Consider the following 15,901-nt stretch of genomic DNA (forward strand, 5'->3'; position numbering starts at 1 on the left):
GCACTAGGCCTTTTTCTATAGAGCCACCTTGGAAGTTGTTTCTCCAATATTTACTTTACTGTGTTCAGCAATCTAGGGACTTAGATGTTACTTCAGCTGTGGTCCAAAGGGACCTGGCTCCTGCTCAGGCTCATGTCAGATCTTGGAGCTGCATATATGGTGCTGGTTTTTACAAATGTACAGAATAGAAGAGCGGCAGTGTCAGCTTGGAAGTCCGGGCAATTTGTTGTGTGGTTGGAGTGTGCACACAGCCCTTGAGAGAATGTTGTGTGAAGATGTTGAAAACATTTTCCTGATAAAGACAGCAGTGGAACATCTACCAAAGAACTCCTTGGACAAAAATCTGGACCAACATAGTAGGCTATTCATGTGGGTAGTGGTGAGGGTGTACAGGCCCTTTGGAGCTCATATCATTTTACTATGTGATCAAAATGCCAGATATAATAGCATGATTAAATGTTTTCCCTGCTGGGTTTGTCTTGTTTTAGTCTAGTCCTTATTCAATATTGTCCTATCCCTTTTGGAATGGGAATGCCTAATCTGGGACGTTGTATCTTAAGAGTGCATGGCTAAAAGAATTGGAGAGTTTGTGAGACTGTGCCTCCTAGTGGTGTCAGAAACTACAGTCACAGTCTCACCAACATGACTGCCTAACCATGAGTTGAACAAGGACAAAAGCAATAGATGTGCCAAAGTGGATGGGGGAGGAGGGAACCACAAGCCCTCAACACTACACAAAAGACTAGAGAAAACTAAGGAATGCTGAGATTAGAGGAAATATTCTTCCCCAAAAAAGAGCACACTAACTGCTTATCCAGTACCTAACGTTCAGCCCTAAAAACATCGTACAAGTAACTTTATACAGACTGATTGGGTTACATTTAGGATTATTTATGAATATGCATATAAACATATAGTAACAATTAATGAAAGAATAGGTAATAAATTTAAAAGAGATCAGAGAGTAGTATATAAGAGAGTTTGGGGAGAGGAAGAGTGAGGGAGAAACGACATAATTATATTTTGCTCTCAAAAGTAAAAGAAATCAATTAAAAACTTTCATAAGTTCTTACAGCTGAGATTTTCATGGTTTCAGATGAGACTCGGATTATGAACGGGCTGGGGCTGTTGAGACATTGAAGAGCCCCGCATATGAGATACATATATTTTGCATTCTGAGAAGGGCAGGAGTCTTTGGAGATCAGAAGGAAGCGGTGTACTTGAGAAATGAAATGTCTGTCAATGATTCATGCAATGAAGGATAAGACTAGTCAAATGAGGCAAGGCAGGGAAGATACACCTCTGAGAGATGTAATGGTCTCTCCTCTCCTCCGTATTCCTCCCCGTGTGTGTGTGTGTGAGTGTGTGTGTGTGTGTGTGTGTGTGTACTATTCTGAGAAAAGCAGCTTTGCCCAACCACACATATTACCATGGCCCAGAAATAATGGAGAAATATATGACACTGTACATCAAAGTAAATATTCCCTCCTTCAAGTTGATTTCTTATATATTTTATCACAGTAGTGAAAAGAAGTTTGACAAAACTCCGGGCTCCCAGGCTTTTATCAAAGCAGTGTGTCATCCTAGGAATACAGATCAAAGACAGAAACAAGACACACAGAGAGACTGGGTGAAGATACCAATACGCCCTTCAAATACATGCTCTCAGTTCTCTGCCTTTCTTCCACAAGGCTCCAAAACCCAAATTTTCCACCACCAACTAATAGGGACACAAGTTGTCAATCAAGCTGTGAAACAACATTACAATCCCAAACTCTAGCAATGGGTGAGGGTAACTACTTGCTCTTAGCACTATCTTGAAATTAGTGCTTTATGTATCATTAGTTTAGATATCACTCCATTGGAGACCTTTGGAAATGAGAGAACCAATGCAGTCAGAGCTAAAAGCTTTCAACCTAAGTCACTTGGCAATTTATAAAAGCTTCTGTGCTGTTTCTTGAATTATATATGATTATGGATACATACATTTAAAGCAATTAACTAAAAATCAAAAAGATACAAATTCTTATATATTTTCAAAGCCTGAAAGTCACTATTCATTACATGATTTTTCTTGAAGAGTACTAAATAATTTAATTATCTTAGATAGGGACACAATGTCAGACGAATGAAATTATTCCCGCTCTGTCTAGCTTGGTGAACCAATGGATTTGATTGGATTTAGTTACACAGAAGCTTGAGAAACAGAGAGCAATACTCTGACAGAGTCTCCTACCCCAAGCAGTTGAGAGCCACAGATCTATCCTGTATGCACGGCTACCTTGTTAACTCTCCCTTATTTACATGAGGGGATATTTACTGACCAATAATGGGAGAAAGCTTCCTGTCGGTGACCACAAATGTTCCTGTTTCAAGATCACAAGGACTGTGTCAAGCCTGGAATAGAGTTCCAAAGCACTCCCTCCTTCTTCCCATTTGCTACATTCTTTCTGCCTCCCTCTTCACAATGTTTCCTGAGTCTTGGACTCTGGTGCAGATGTGTGTCCCATTTAAGATTCTTTATCTCATTTAAGGCTAAACATATGAGCCACTATGTCACAGTAACAGTCACATATTTTCAACACTTTGACTAGTTGATTCTTTGAAACAAGTGCTGACAAAGGCAAAATAATTTTTTTTAACAAATAAGACTGACAACAGCTACAGTTTTTAAAGCAAATAATTTAGAACATCCATTTAACAAAATGGTAACAGTGGCCTCCTCATTAGGGCCAGTGCCCTTCCCAGCTACTGGTTCTTCCATTGTCTTACAGTACCATGTGTGCATTCTTTCCTTTGGAACAAGCTTTAAATCCAGCCCCAGAGCAATTGACACATAATTACACACTATCCACAATTTGTAGTATAACACAAGGTCCAAAGTTGAATAAGACTGTTGGTTACAATTTTCTTCCATCAACCCAGCATACTGTCCCCTGGCACTATGAGAGCTTCTGGCTCAGTCCTATGTTTATTTTTTTTATGGCCTACACCCAAGACATAGGTGCATTGGGTTCTTGTCATTTAATACTAGTATACAACCAACAGCGGTGACATAACCTGCACTGTTTTGAGGGTCTCAGAGACTGTCCTGAACCCCAACAGGCAGGGAGACAATAGACTCGTGTCACTTACATTAGCAACCTTGCAGCTTATAGAAAATGTTCCATCCTTAAACAGTACTTTCATTCAAATTATTTTCTGGTTTGTTTGTTTGTTTGTTGTTTTTGAGACAGAGTTTCTATGCATAACTCTGACTATCCTGGCACTCACTCTGTAGACCAGGCTGGCCTCAAACTCAGAGATCTACTTGCCTCTGCCTCCCAAGTTCTGGGATTAAAGGCGAGTGCCACCAACACCTGGCCATTCAAATTCTTTAAGTGCTGTTTAGCAACCCATGCTTTCTTTCTATTAAATAACCCCACTAGATTGTAGAGTAAAGTAAATACCATTGAACTATGTTGTCCTCAGCTCAATTCTTTTGTGAAATGACTCTCCTTGTCACTGTCAGGTCTCTATGGATACTCCACATAATAGCAAGTTGAAGGCGACTCTTGATGATAGCTTTACCTGTTGCTTGCTACTTAGAAGAAACTTGCGCAATATAAAAACTGGAAAAGATATCTCAACACTTTCCTGACAATAATGATCCTGGTAGTACAGTACAGGCCAGGCACACTTCCCTACTTATTTCATAATAACATCCATCTTCATTGACTGCAACTGAGAACAGGTCTCACGTTTGAACAGTCATGAAAATTATCAGAATATTTCATGGGATTACCAGTGTCCTTAGCTATTTTCCACCCGGGTATTTAAGAGAAATGCCATATATTTTAGAAGGATCACATGTGTCTTGTCTCTAAGAAGTAAATGAAAGGAATATAGGCTACCACACAGGACACTACCATGGACACCAAATGTTTCGGGTGCAGGACATGAAGAAATAAAACTTCATTAAGTTAGAAGCTTAGGTCTCATCGATTAGATTTCATGATGCCAGAAGACCCTATGCTGGGACTGCTGGAGGAGAATTCTCCCCAACAGTCTGCTGATTTCCATTGAACTCGGTTTTATTATTCCTTCCATACTTATTGTCAACACAATGTCTGGTCCATTGCTTGTGAGATCTCCCTTTACTATGGAGCCTTTCCTAAGCCATCCCTTTAAATACAACCCAATTTTCAATGTGTCATCAGACTCCAGGTCCCTGAGTTACTATTATCCTTAAATCTCTTAAGTGAACCCCATGGCAGCGCTTTCCTTCTTAATCCAGGAACATAATGGCTTTGTTTACTTCTATCGCTACAGCCCTGTGTGGTGTCCGGACATGAGCCATCAGTGCACCAGGTATCTGAGAGGATAAGCAGCATCTCTTTCAGTATCTTGTCTGGGTTGATTGTTGTTTCAATTACTGGTGGAGGTGTAGTAGCTTGAAAGACCACCAGTCCAAGCATAGACTACATGATATTGGTGTCAAAGGTTATGAATAACATACTTCACTGCTGTAAATATATACACCGATTTTGTAGAGTTTGTCATCCCTAAAAGAAACTTTCCCAGAAGGTATTGAACCCAACCCTTAGTTCTATAGGCTGCTTTTCTACTGCTGATGTGAAGCCTATGATGGATGTTTTAGATACAACTATCAATTGTCATTCTGTGACTCTGTCTATGAGTGGGACCCAAAACCTATTGGTACTGTTTGCTAAGTTTGTTATTTTTTTCAGTTATCGCCATAGTTGTAGCACTCTGAGATTTGAGTAACCTCTAACGAACATGACACTGAGATGTTGGAGAAAGTGCTGGGTAGCTTCCTGTCAACTTGATACAAGCTAGGGTCATGTGAGAAGAAGGGCCCTCAATTAGGAAATACCTCCATAAGATCAGGTTGTAGGCAGGCCTACAAGCATTTTCTTAATTAGTAATTAATGGTGGAGGGCTCAGCCCATTGTGGATGGTGCCTTCCCTGGGCCAGTAGTTCTGGGCTCTATAAAAAAGCAGGCTGAGTAAGCCATAAGGAACAAGCCAATAAATAGCACTCACCTTGGCCTCTGCATCAGCTCCTGACTCTATATTCCTGCCCTGTTTGAGTTCCTGTCCTGAATTTCTTTGATAATGAACAGTGATATAGAAGTATAAGCCAAATAAACCCTTTCCTCTCCAAATTGCTTTTGGGTCACCGTGTTTCATCACAGCAACAAAAACTCAACTAAGACAGATAACATAGGTTTTTAGCCTATCATATAAGAATCTTAGTTTGCTAAAAACCCATCTTGATTTTTTTTCTATCCTGGGCCCATGTTAACTTTTGCATCAAGTTCTTCAAAAGATGGGTAACTTGAGCAAAATGAGGTGTGAAAGTTTTCCAGTACCATAAAAGTGCCCCCAAATACCTACAATTATTATGTTCATAGGCAGACTATTGTAGAATGTTTTCACTAACCCTGTCACATACCTTATATGTCATAACTATCCATAATATACCCAAGGGTTTTATAGCTTTGACTGGTTCTTAAAACTTTTATAGATTGATTTCTCACCTTAATTTCCTTTTAGGTGAACATATATATCTTCCCATTGTCTTCTAAACCTGTAAGACACTCAGAGGTTAGCATTGTATCATCTTCATAATAGTCTTTCACAGAGATAGACAGGAACACAAGACAAGTTACCAGACCACCATCCTATAAAAAAGTAATGGGGGGGTGATATGAAAGTGAAGTATTGTTATTTCAAGTGAATTGGTTTTGGGATTCAGAAACCAAAGAAATACTAAAGACGACATTAGTAAGGTCAAATGTGGCATAAAGAGATCCTGTGAGATAATTGTTCTATGAGAAATGCAATATAGGATGCAGCAGTTTAAGTGAAGGCACGACTTTATTTGGTTCTCTGGAATCCACTGTCCTGAGCCATAAGCCACTGACATCTTTACTAGCCTCAATGGGCTGGGAAGCAGTCTTAACAATAACCTCTGCCTTTTTTATTTCCTTGGTGGTTTCTACAAGTTCATCACATCCGCACAGCATTCTTCACTGCTCATGACTACTGCCCTACATGGATGAGAAACTTTTCAGGGTTGTACTTCACGTAGCCAATCATCAATGCCGTTAAAGTTTGCACTCTCAAGCCAAATTCTCCAGCCTTGGTATAGAAGTGTTTTTATATAGCTACATGCCCTCCCCCCTAGAACATTTTCCAGCAGAGGAGACATGTCCACAATATGCTTTCAATATGCGTATTAACATAACAATTGCACACCCCTAGGACAAGCTTAGCCTTTGCCACCTGCACTATTTTATCTGCATGTCCATCTGCTTCTGCCTACCATGCCTGATGCTTTCAGTGGCTGGTCTGAGTTAAGTGTGCCCAGTTCCTGTATCCACTAAATCTCAGATGTCCTGCACATTAGCAGAGAGCTAATAAATGCACATTCAAGATAGGGTTTCTGGTTTCCCTGTATGGCTCTTACTTGCAAGCAACTTTGGAGACTCCTTCAGAGGAGCAGCTGGTGTGGCTGCTGTAATGACATTCCTTCGTAGCAGGAGGTACAGTGGGAGTCACCTGTATGTTCCTTTGTTTTCATTCCTTTAACCCCTTTAATGAATTTCTATTCAGTGTTTGAAGTCCTCTTCCAAAGGCTCATAGGGACAGGTTTGTGATTCTCATCAGTTTCTTTCCTAAAAACACCAAATTGATTCAGTCATACTTGCCTTGAGGTGACCCAGACTGACCCCATGATCTGCTTCACATGCCCACCTCTTTGTTAGTACTTTAATATGGATTTCATATTGGTCTAAAGCATTCAGAGCCCTCAAAGTCTCTTATACCCCACAATGGTCATGATCCACCATGGGAATCAACAAATCCACCCTGAGTCCCCACATTATTACCAATGTCTTTTCCAAAGTAATTCCTTACTTAAACTCTTATTTGAACACCGTTATAGCCAGACCAGTGGCCTGAGCATCAAACACCACCTTTTATGTACCCAAATCCTTTGCAGTGCCTATCCTTCTGCAGTTTTCAAGTGTCTGTTAGCAATAAATGTTCCCAATGGCTCATATGAGTCACCCCATCAGAGACTGACTTCCCTCATTTTATCTTTGTCTCAAGGTTGGATAAATGTTGTATTACTTAGTCTCCGTTTCCCCAGCACTCAGGCTGCTCTCACTCACCTTTATGTTCTTCAGCCTCCCATCTCAATTGTGAGAGGCTTCCCTTTTTTTTAACTTTTATTAATTACACTTTATTCACTTTGTATCCCCCCATAAACCCCTCCTTCTTTCCCTCTTAATCCCACCTTCCCTCCCCTTTCTTCACACATGCCCCTCCCCAAGTCCACTAACAGAGGAGGTCCCCCTCTCCTTCCTTCTGATCTTAGTCTATCAGATCTCATCAGGAGTGGCTGCATTGGCATCTTCTGTGGCCTGGTAAGGCTTCTCCCCCCTCAGGGGGAGGTGATCAAAGAGCAGGCTAATCAGTTTATGTCAGAGGCTGTCTCTTTTCCCATTACTATGGAACCCACTTGGACACTGAACTGCCATGAGCTACATCTGTGCAAGGAACTCCATGCATAGAACTTGGTTGGAGTATGAGTTTCTGGAAAGACCCCGTGTTCAAATTTTCTGGTTCTGTTGCTCTCCTTGTGGAATTCCTGTCCTCTCCAGATCTTACTATTTCGCACTTCTTTTAATTTCACATTTAAAAGTCTTCCCCAACCCAAGAGGTTCATGTGCAGAGAGAGGACTTCTTGATTATTAGTTTACTACTAAGCCATTATGAAGACCCTTGTTTGCACAATAAATCATGGATTCTCCGCCTTCCTCAGTATTGCAGGTTAGTCCAGGGGCCTGTTTTTTCTATAACTTTTTGCCTTGCCCTTTTCCTTTTAATCACCCAATTCTCCCTGTGGGCTGCAAGTTCTTAGATCCCTGGAAAGTCTTTAGCACAGATCTAATTTTTATTCTTTTCTGTTAACCCTTCTAGTTGTGGGAAGGAGCAAGCCAATTCTCATTGTCCCCTTCTCTCATTTTTCCTACCACATGAGAAACTAACAAAGAGATTAGTACCCATCTCTTTTTTTTTTTTTCTAGTTGTAATTCCCTCTCATGAGGACACATTGTTTCTAGCCTGAGAGCTGAGCCTCAGTTGCATGCTTCACTTCCACGGCAAGGTCTCAAAGCCTGCTTATGATGCTGCCCCCCCCCCCACACACACACACTACTTTAAAAGAATACATTGTATTCTCTACTGCATCAGTCATTGGTCTGGCATTACCCCACTCACATGGTGGAGCCCATTCATCAAAGAAAGGTGCTACCTAATACCAGAAAGAGGAAAACGGCCACACTGGCATTTTCTCCAAGAATGCTCCCTCCTCAGGTGGCTCAGCATTGGTTGTATGCCTTATTACCCAGAGCAGGAACAATGAATCTGCCACTATATAGGAAGGAGGCACATCCCATATCCCACACAGGGAAAGGTAGCCAGTGTAGCCTCACAAATGCTCTAGCCCACACAAGTAATCCTTGAGTAGATGCCCCAATACTCATCACAGAAGTCACATTATGTCTCCTTCCCAATTAATATTTGATCTCCTTGATCCCTGTTCAGGCACTAAATGTCCACGTTTTGGGGAAACATGAAGACAATGTGACATGGGACACTAATGACAGACTGAAGAAATAATTTGACCCATCTAGCTTTGTGAACCAGTGAGTTTATTGGAGTTACTTGCTGAGTGTGAATTGCGGTTATGAGGCTTCATCAATAAAAATTGTTCATCCCCAAATGGATGACAAACTGCACCCCTAACCTTTTTCACCAACTTGAATGCAGACCTCCCAATGATTCTTCTCTCCCCAACCAATTACTGTTTATATAATCTTGAAAACGGGCCTCATGAGTGTCTTATAAGCTTAGTGAACCTCCCAAGACTTAGAAGCCTCCTCCTACAAGAAGGACTGTTTTAATTAGCAGAAAACAGCTGAGCAATAACCCCAACTGAACACCAATGGCAGACAAGAGAAATGACGGTTCCATCTATGTCTAACTTGACAAAACAATTTATTAACTAACGGATGGCTAAGGAATTACTTACCAGAGCAAGGACAATTTATAGGCAGATATCTCACTAAAAAAGTATCTGCCCACCCTACGCTCAAAAGGTGAGCCACTTATAGATCCTTAAGAACGGGTGAGCTTCATGTAACTCCCTCATGGACCCACCATATGCTGTACCACCTCATGAGTCCTGCTTTACTCTCGTGAGGGAACATCAGTAGATCCAGTCTGGTGGGGTTTTCATCTGGGTAATTGGAATTGCTCAGAATTAAAGGTGGCAACAGCTACCTCTTGTGCAGAGAACAAGAGGACAGTAACACTCTTCAGTTCATTGTGTCATCACTGAGTGTCTTTACATTCACGATAAAGTTAAGCATCTCTGATGGGTTACAATGAAGAGAAGTGTGTGTTCATGTGTGTGTGTGTGTTTATCCAGATATGATTTGTTCATTTGGTCTTAAAATCTATTCAGTTAGCATTTCATATTTGAGTATTAATAAAAAATTCCTTGAAGGTAGTAATAGAAAAGCTGTATTCCCCAGCCATTCAACCAACCATGCTTGTGTAAGCTACAGATAATGTTCTGAAGTAGCATCTTGCAAAAATACACTGTGGACAGGAGATAAGCAGTAAATGTTTGTTAGTAAGCTGCACAAGATAACTCCTGTGGATCACACGTGTTGTTTGTTCTCTGTAATCTGCAAATATGTTTTCCATAGCAGACCACTTGTATCTGCTACGTTTTCCAAACAAGCAAAATATGTATAGACTATTTCAGTTTTCAAAAAACTCCAGATTCTTAAATCACAGCACATCTCAGGGAATATTACTTGGCAGAAATCCTAGTGGGTCACATAAGAAAGTTATGCTAAGGAATAAGTATAACAATAGAAGCTACTTTGAATTGAATGACTCCTTATAAATTAAAAGCAGGGACAGTCTCTTTCTTATGATAAAATGACAATAGAATGGTGGTACATATAGGAGGAAATGACATCATTATGGACTTTTGATAGATGGTAGAATTAGAAGATGAACCCTAAGGTGTTTGTCTATGTCACTAGAATTAGGACCAGCCATCATTCTCTGTCTTCTAATGTGATGAGCACAGATGGTGAACTGAGAGAAACACAGTTCTCCCTTAGTGGTATTCCAGCCCAAGTATGGTATTTTCTGATCTGATCCCGAGGTAATATAACAAGCCCAAACTGAGGAACCTTCAACACAATAACAGACCTATACTTTCAAAAATACTAGGTCAATAAAAACAGAAAAAAAGTAGAAGAAAAAAAAAACCATTGTAGAGTCTAAAAAATTAAGACAATAATATAGCAAAATGCATGACCCTAGATTATATTTTAGGTTAGAAATAAAGCCACCGAGGATATTATTAAATTTAAATATGTAATGTGAGATAGATATTTTCTAAACACCTAATTATAAAAAATATACTTAAAATATGTCGTCACAGAAAAGACTCTATCTAACCTTAGGAAACAGCCATCGACTTATTAGAGGAACATGATGTCTCCCACCCACCTTCGGGTGCTTTATTTAAAATGCATGAATAAAGATAAATGTAACAAAAGAAGGAAGAGAGGAGTTTAAACAATTCTTACTCAATTCATGTTTTCAAATTCCCAATCATCCATTTGCTCAGGATGATGCAATTTCCTTAGGCTCAACTTCATATCACTATGACCTACATAGTGTGAGCCCAGAGCAGACTGAGACACCCCCACAGTTCCCAAAATAAAGGGATCCTTTTGCTATGTTGTTTGAATGGTAAAAGTTATTTCTGCATTTATAAGTGAGTAAGACCAGCATAAAGGAGGGATGGCTCAGCAGTTAAGAGCACTTGCTGTTCTTGCAAAGGACCTAGAGTCAGGTCCACATAACAGTTAATAACTCCAGTTTCAAGGTATCTGACACCTCCCACCCTCCTCAGGTATCAGAACACAGAATACATACATTCATGCATGCAAAACACATGTAAAATAAGGAAATCTTATCTACATAATAGAATAATAAAATTAGGAAGAAGATATGAATTGTGCTGTCATGGTATTTGACATGCCAGAGTAGTAATTTGTGATGTGTAATTCTGAACTTAGATGCTTATTATACACAGAGAATAAATATCACTTAGCCTATAAACATATAAGTTCGTCATCAAAAATGCAATCCATACACTAAAATCTTTTCTTGCCCATAAAGAGAGTCCCCCCTTATGAGGAAGATTAAAGGAAACCAATTTCCTTCATGTTGCTGTTCAATATCTGATGAGAGCCTTCAATTTATCTCAGTTAAGATTACATCTTGGCACCCCATCCAAGGCCCACTACAATAGCCGGCATGTGCTCTGCCCTGGCTCTAAAGGGGTAACAGATGAATAGGATAACTGCCTTTCAGAACTTTAGATAGCTTTGACACTAGGAGAGTCACGTCATTTTTTGGCCCACAAATTTCTTTATTCTTTTGAATTTAAAAAAGGATGCAGGCTTAAATCAGCCTTCCATGCATATGGATTTTACTTTGGAAAAATTTAAGACAGTAAGGCCAAATTGCCATGTGGGTACAACTGTGAGCTCAGTATAAACCACCTTACAAGCGTGTGTCAAGATAACAGAATGCTTCTTCAAGGATATCTAAACTGCCCATCCTGAAAGTCTCCTTCAAAACACTTTAGAAAATAAACTGTCACATTTCCTGCGCCTGCTCACATAAACAGCTTCTACTTAATGATCTAGTAGTCTTTTTTTTTTAATAACAATGTTTGCTTTTTTTTGAATGGTTTTATTTTTCCCAGCTATAGAATAATTAGCTAATAATAAAGACTGCATTGTTGGGGCTGAGCAGACCTCACCTGCGCACACATGCACGTTAACTTCTGCATATACATGCATAGGAGCACATGCACACACATACATAACCACACATACACATACAGCTTGTTACATAACTCATGTGCAGTACAACACATGTACATACATAAACACATACACACATGCACACACACACATTTGCACCTGTGCTTAGTAAAGAGCAGCATGAGGGCCCGAATTCAGGTCTCCAGCATCCATGTAAAAATCTGAGCCCAGCAGCACATATCTATTATTCCAGGGCTTTGGACACAGGGACAGGAGGATTATAAGAATGTGCTAGGCAGCTAGTCTACATGAATAGATGAGATCCAGGATCACTGGGAAAACATCTTGCGAAATAAGTTAGAAAGCAAGTGAGGAAAGTATGTGATGTCATTCTTCCGTCTCCACGTGTACGTGGAGAGGCCGACACACCCATATAGCTACATGCACACACACACATTGCCGTATATACCACACAAGAAAGAAGACGATTCAGTGTAGGTATATGGGGCAGTTGTGCTTCTTTCTCCATTATGAGGACAGCCACGACAAAGGCTGAGCCAGATAACAACACCGTGATACTGTTTTCATTAAGGCAATCCCTAAGAGCAAGGCTTTCCATCAAGATACCCCTAGCCCTGCTGGCAGAAACTCTGCGTGACTTGTTCTTGTGGGATCCACAAGAACAAGTTCTTTGTTCTCCAGAAACACCTGTCACTACCTTCAGGGGTGACTTTATTAGTTCTCCTAGCAATTACTGACCATTCACATTTCAGTGTCACTGCAGTTACTAGCTCTATCCAACAAGTGTGTACTGCATTTCTACTGTTTTCCTGGAACTTTATTTGATGCTACAGATATTTTTTGAAGGACAGCTGCCACTCATGAACTTATCGGTTGGTGCTATAGGTTACTTCATAAAGAGAAAAGTATGGTGAAATGCTCTATAGAAGCATGTCAAGAAACATAGATGGCAGACATGAGCAGCAGCTAGTTATAGATGTGTAAACCGAAACATACATGTATATCTAATTATATAGGTGCTGCTCTGTAGAAACCAGATACAAAATTTCACTACAATTACATAGTCCCAACATTCTAGTCAAGTAGCTCATCTTCACATGACTAGAATCCATCCCTGAAGGTGCCTATCAAAAGAGCTACATTTCCACAATAAAGGTATTTCATCATTTAGGAAATGCTAAGCTTTTAAAAAGCATTACACAGGAAATAAAAAAAATAAAGATCAAATATAATGTCTATTATACCACAATCCTTTAAGAAAATAAATACCAGTGAAGACAGAACATGGCCATCAAGATAAGTAATATAAAATGGGATATTGGATGTGGCTGCTCATTGGAATAACATAACAAATTGTGTCTAATTAAGTCCCAGTCGACAGAGAGGAACCATGTCTGATACTGGAAGCTCCTACCCAGCTTTCTGGGCCTACTGAGGTCATGGACCTTAGGAAAGAGCCAGCTTCTGCCGCTTTGCTAGTCTGGCATAATTCCTCACTACATTTTAGCCTTAAACCTACACCCAAAAAGAGGTACAGCTATCATTCCTCATCAAAGAAGCCTCTATTTACAGCAAAATGGAGAGCATTTACAGGAAACCAGGACAGGAAACAACACAGGTACAGATTGTTGGGGACCCAGGCCCAGAGGCTACTTCAAGATTACAATTCCAACATGCATAGAGAGGGCCTAGAATCCCTGCTTAGATGTAACCCATAGACTCAGTCTCCAAGTGAGTTTCCTAGTAAGGGGAACAGGGGCTATTTAACATGAACTCAGTGGCTGGCTCTTTGATCACCTTCCCCTGAGTGGGAAGCAGCCTTACCAGGCCACAGAGGAAGACAATGCAGCCAGTCCTGCTGAGTCTAGGGTCAGAGGGAAGGGGAGGAGGACCTTCCTCTAGGGGGACTAGAGGAAGAGCATGAGAGGAGATGATGGAGGGAGGATGGGACAGGGAGGAGATGACGGAGGAAGGGTGGGACAGGGAAGAGATGACGGAGGGGGCTACAGCTGGGATACAAAGTGAATACATCGTAATGAATAATTAATAAACAATTTAAAAAAGAAAAAAGATTACAATTCCTACATCTATGGCTCAAGGAGCACTGAAGAAGAGGGGAGGGAAAGATTGGGAGAGCCAGAATATCAGGAAGTCTGCTGTGAAACTGTCTCAGCTAGGGATGGCGATATACATAAGACTGGAACAACGGCAAAATCAAGAGACGTGCTAATGTGGCAGGGTGGACATTTACAGGGTCCCGCCCTTAACAAAGAACTACCAGCAACTAAGGGCTGCTGGGAGGAGAATTAGCCTCGCTCAAGGATGAACCTCCTCAGTGACTATTCAAAACAAAGCAGTCGGCTTGAAACCATACACATACCAACAACATAAACTCAGTAGATTGTACTTACCTATGTATGTACTTATTATGTGTGTACAAAAATACATATACATATATATATATGTAATAACAAAGAAAAGGAGGCTATCAACTTGACAGGGGGTACAGAATGAGGGGTGAGACAGATGGGAGGACTGGAGGGAGGAAAGGGAAAAGTGATGTAACTCTATTTCAATAAAAAAAATAACAGTTTAAAAATTGCCTCCCAAAGCCACCTTCAGAAACCCTAAAGAAAATTTGCAGTGTGACCCAGCCATGTCATTTCACAGTAAGAAGAGTAAACTACTGATGTCTCTGTCCCTTATTTTCTTATACTTCCCCACTCTATCTAGATTAAGGGAGCAGTGGAAGCTTACTCTGGTTTTTAGAACTTTCAGAAGAAGACGAAGAGAAATTTTAGCAAAAATCAATGAATGAATTATGTGTGTGTGTGTTTGTGTACATGAAACTGACTAACTCTCCTATCCTTGCCAAACATACACTGTGAAAAAGCATATTTATTATACTCACCAGCCCCTTTCCTTTTTTTTTTTTTTTTTTTTTTTTTTTTCAGATTATGGAAGGCACACATTTTTAGCCCCTTGCAGTTTAGAGAGGTGTGTGGCCATTACGGCCAGGGACATGTAATGCAAATGAAACCACATCCAGGCTCTCACTCTGAGATATCTAGAGACAACTCTTCATCCTTCCCTGCTTCAAAGGAAGGCTTGGGTCAAGAAGGCAGAGCCCCAAGAGCAAAGCGGCTTTGATTGCTCAGTTACTACTGTGAGGAGTTATTGCCTTAAAGGATATTTAGCTTTGCAGAGGACTCAGGGTCAACTAGAAAAATAAAGAAAAAGTCAGGAGGTGTTCTGTTTGTCTCTTACCACAGCATAACCTGCTCTCTGTGCTGCTCTTTGTTGGGAGAAATAACTTGGGGAGGATGGATTTGTTCAGACTGATAGTTTTAGAGGTTGCTACCCATCAGGTCAGGAAGGGCAAGAGAAACAGCTGTTCAGCCCATAACTGCCTATAATTCCAGCTGTAGGGGATCCAACATGTAAGCACACCCTCACAAAGACACACAGACATACACACCTTCACAAACACACTCATCACAGATAACTGTAATTTTTAATGAAATAAATTGTTTTTAAACGTTAAAGACTAGTAGGGAAATTGCAGCAGAGAAGATGGCTTTAACTTGGGAATGTAATTGTGCCAACAAGTCAATGTGTGTGTTTCCTATGAAATTGGTTAGAAATTAGTTTCTATCAGGCTTTTATACAAAAAGAAAACAAAACAAACAAACAAAAAACAGGAAAAGGAAGCCAGACCAAAATATAGCCCACAAGTAACTGTTGCCATGACATAGTTCCTAAAATCAAGCCCACCTTCCCCAGTTCCGTCATCTGCCAGTAGTATACACAAACTGTGAATCTATCAATAGATTAGTGTGTTCTTCCGGTCAGAGTTATGATGATCTAGTTATGTCTAAAAACACTCTCAGACAGGCCAGAGTATTACCAACATTTTAGATATTTCTCAGTCCAATCAAAGT

This window comes from Meriones unguiculatus, chromosome 20, assembly GCF_030254825.1.
Source record: "Meriones unguiculatus strain TT.TT164.6M chromosome 20, Bangor_MerUng_6.1, whole genome shotgun sequence".
Taxonomy (NCBI): Eukaryota; Metazoa; Chordata; class Mammalia; order Rodentia; family Muridae; genus Meriones; species Meriones unguiculatus.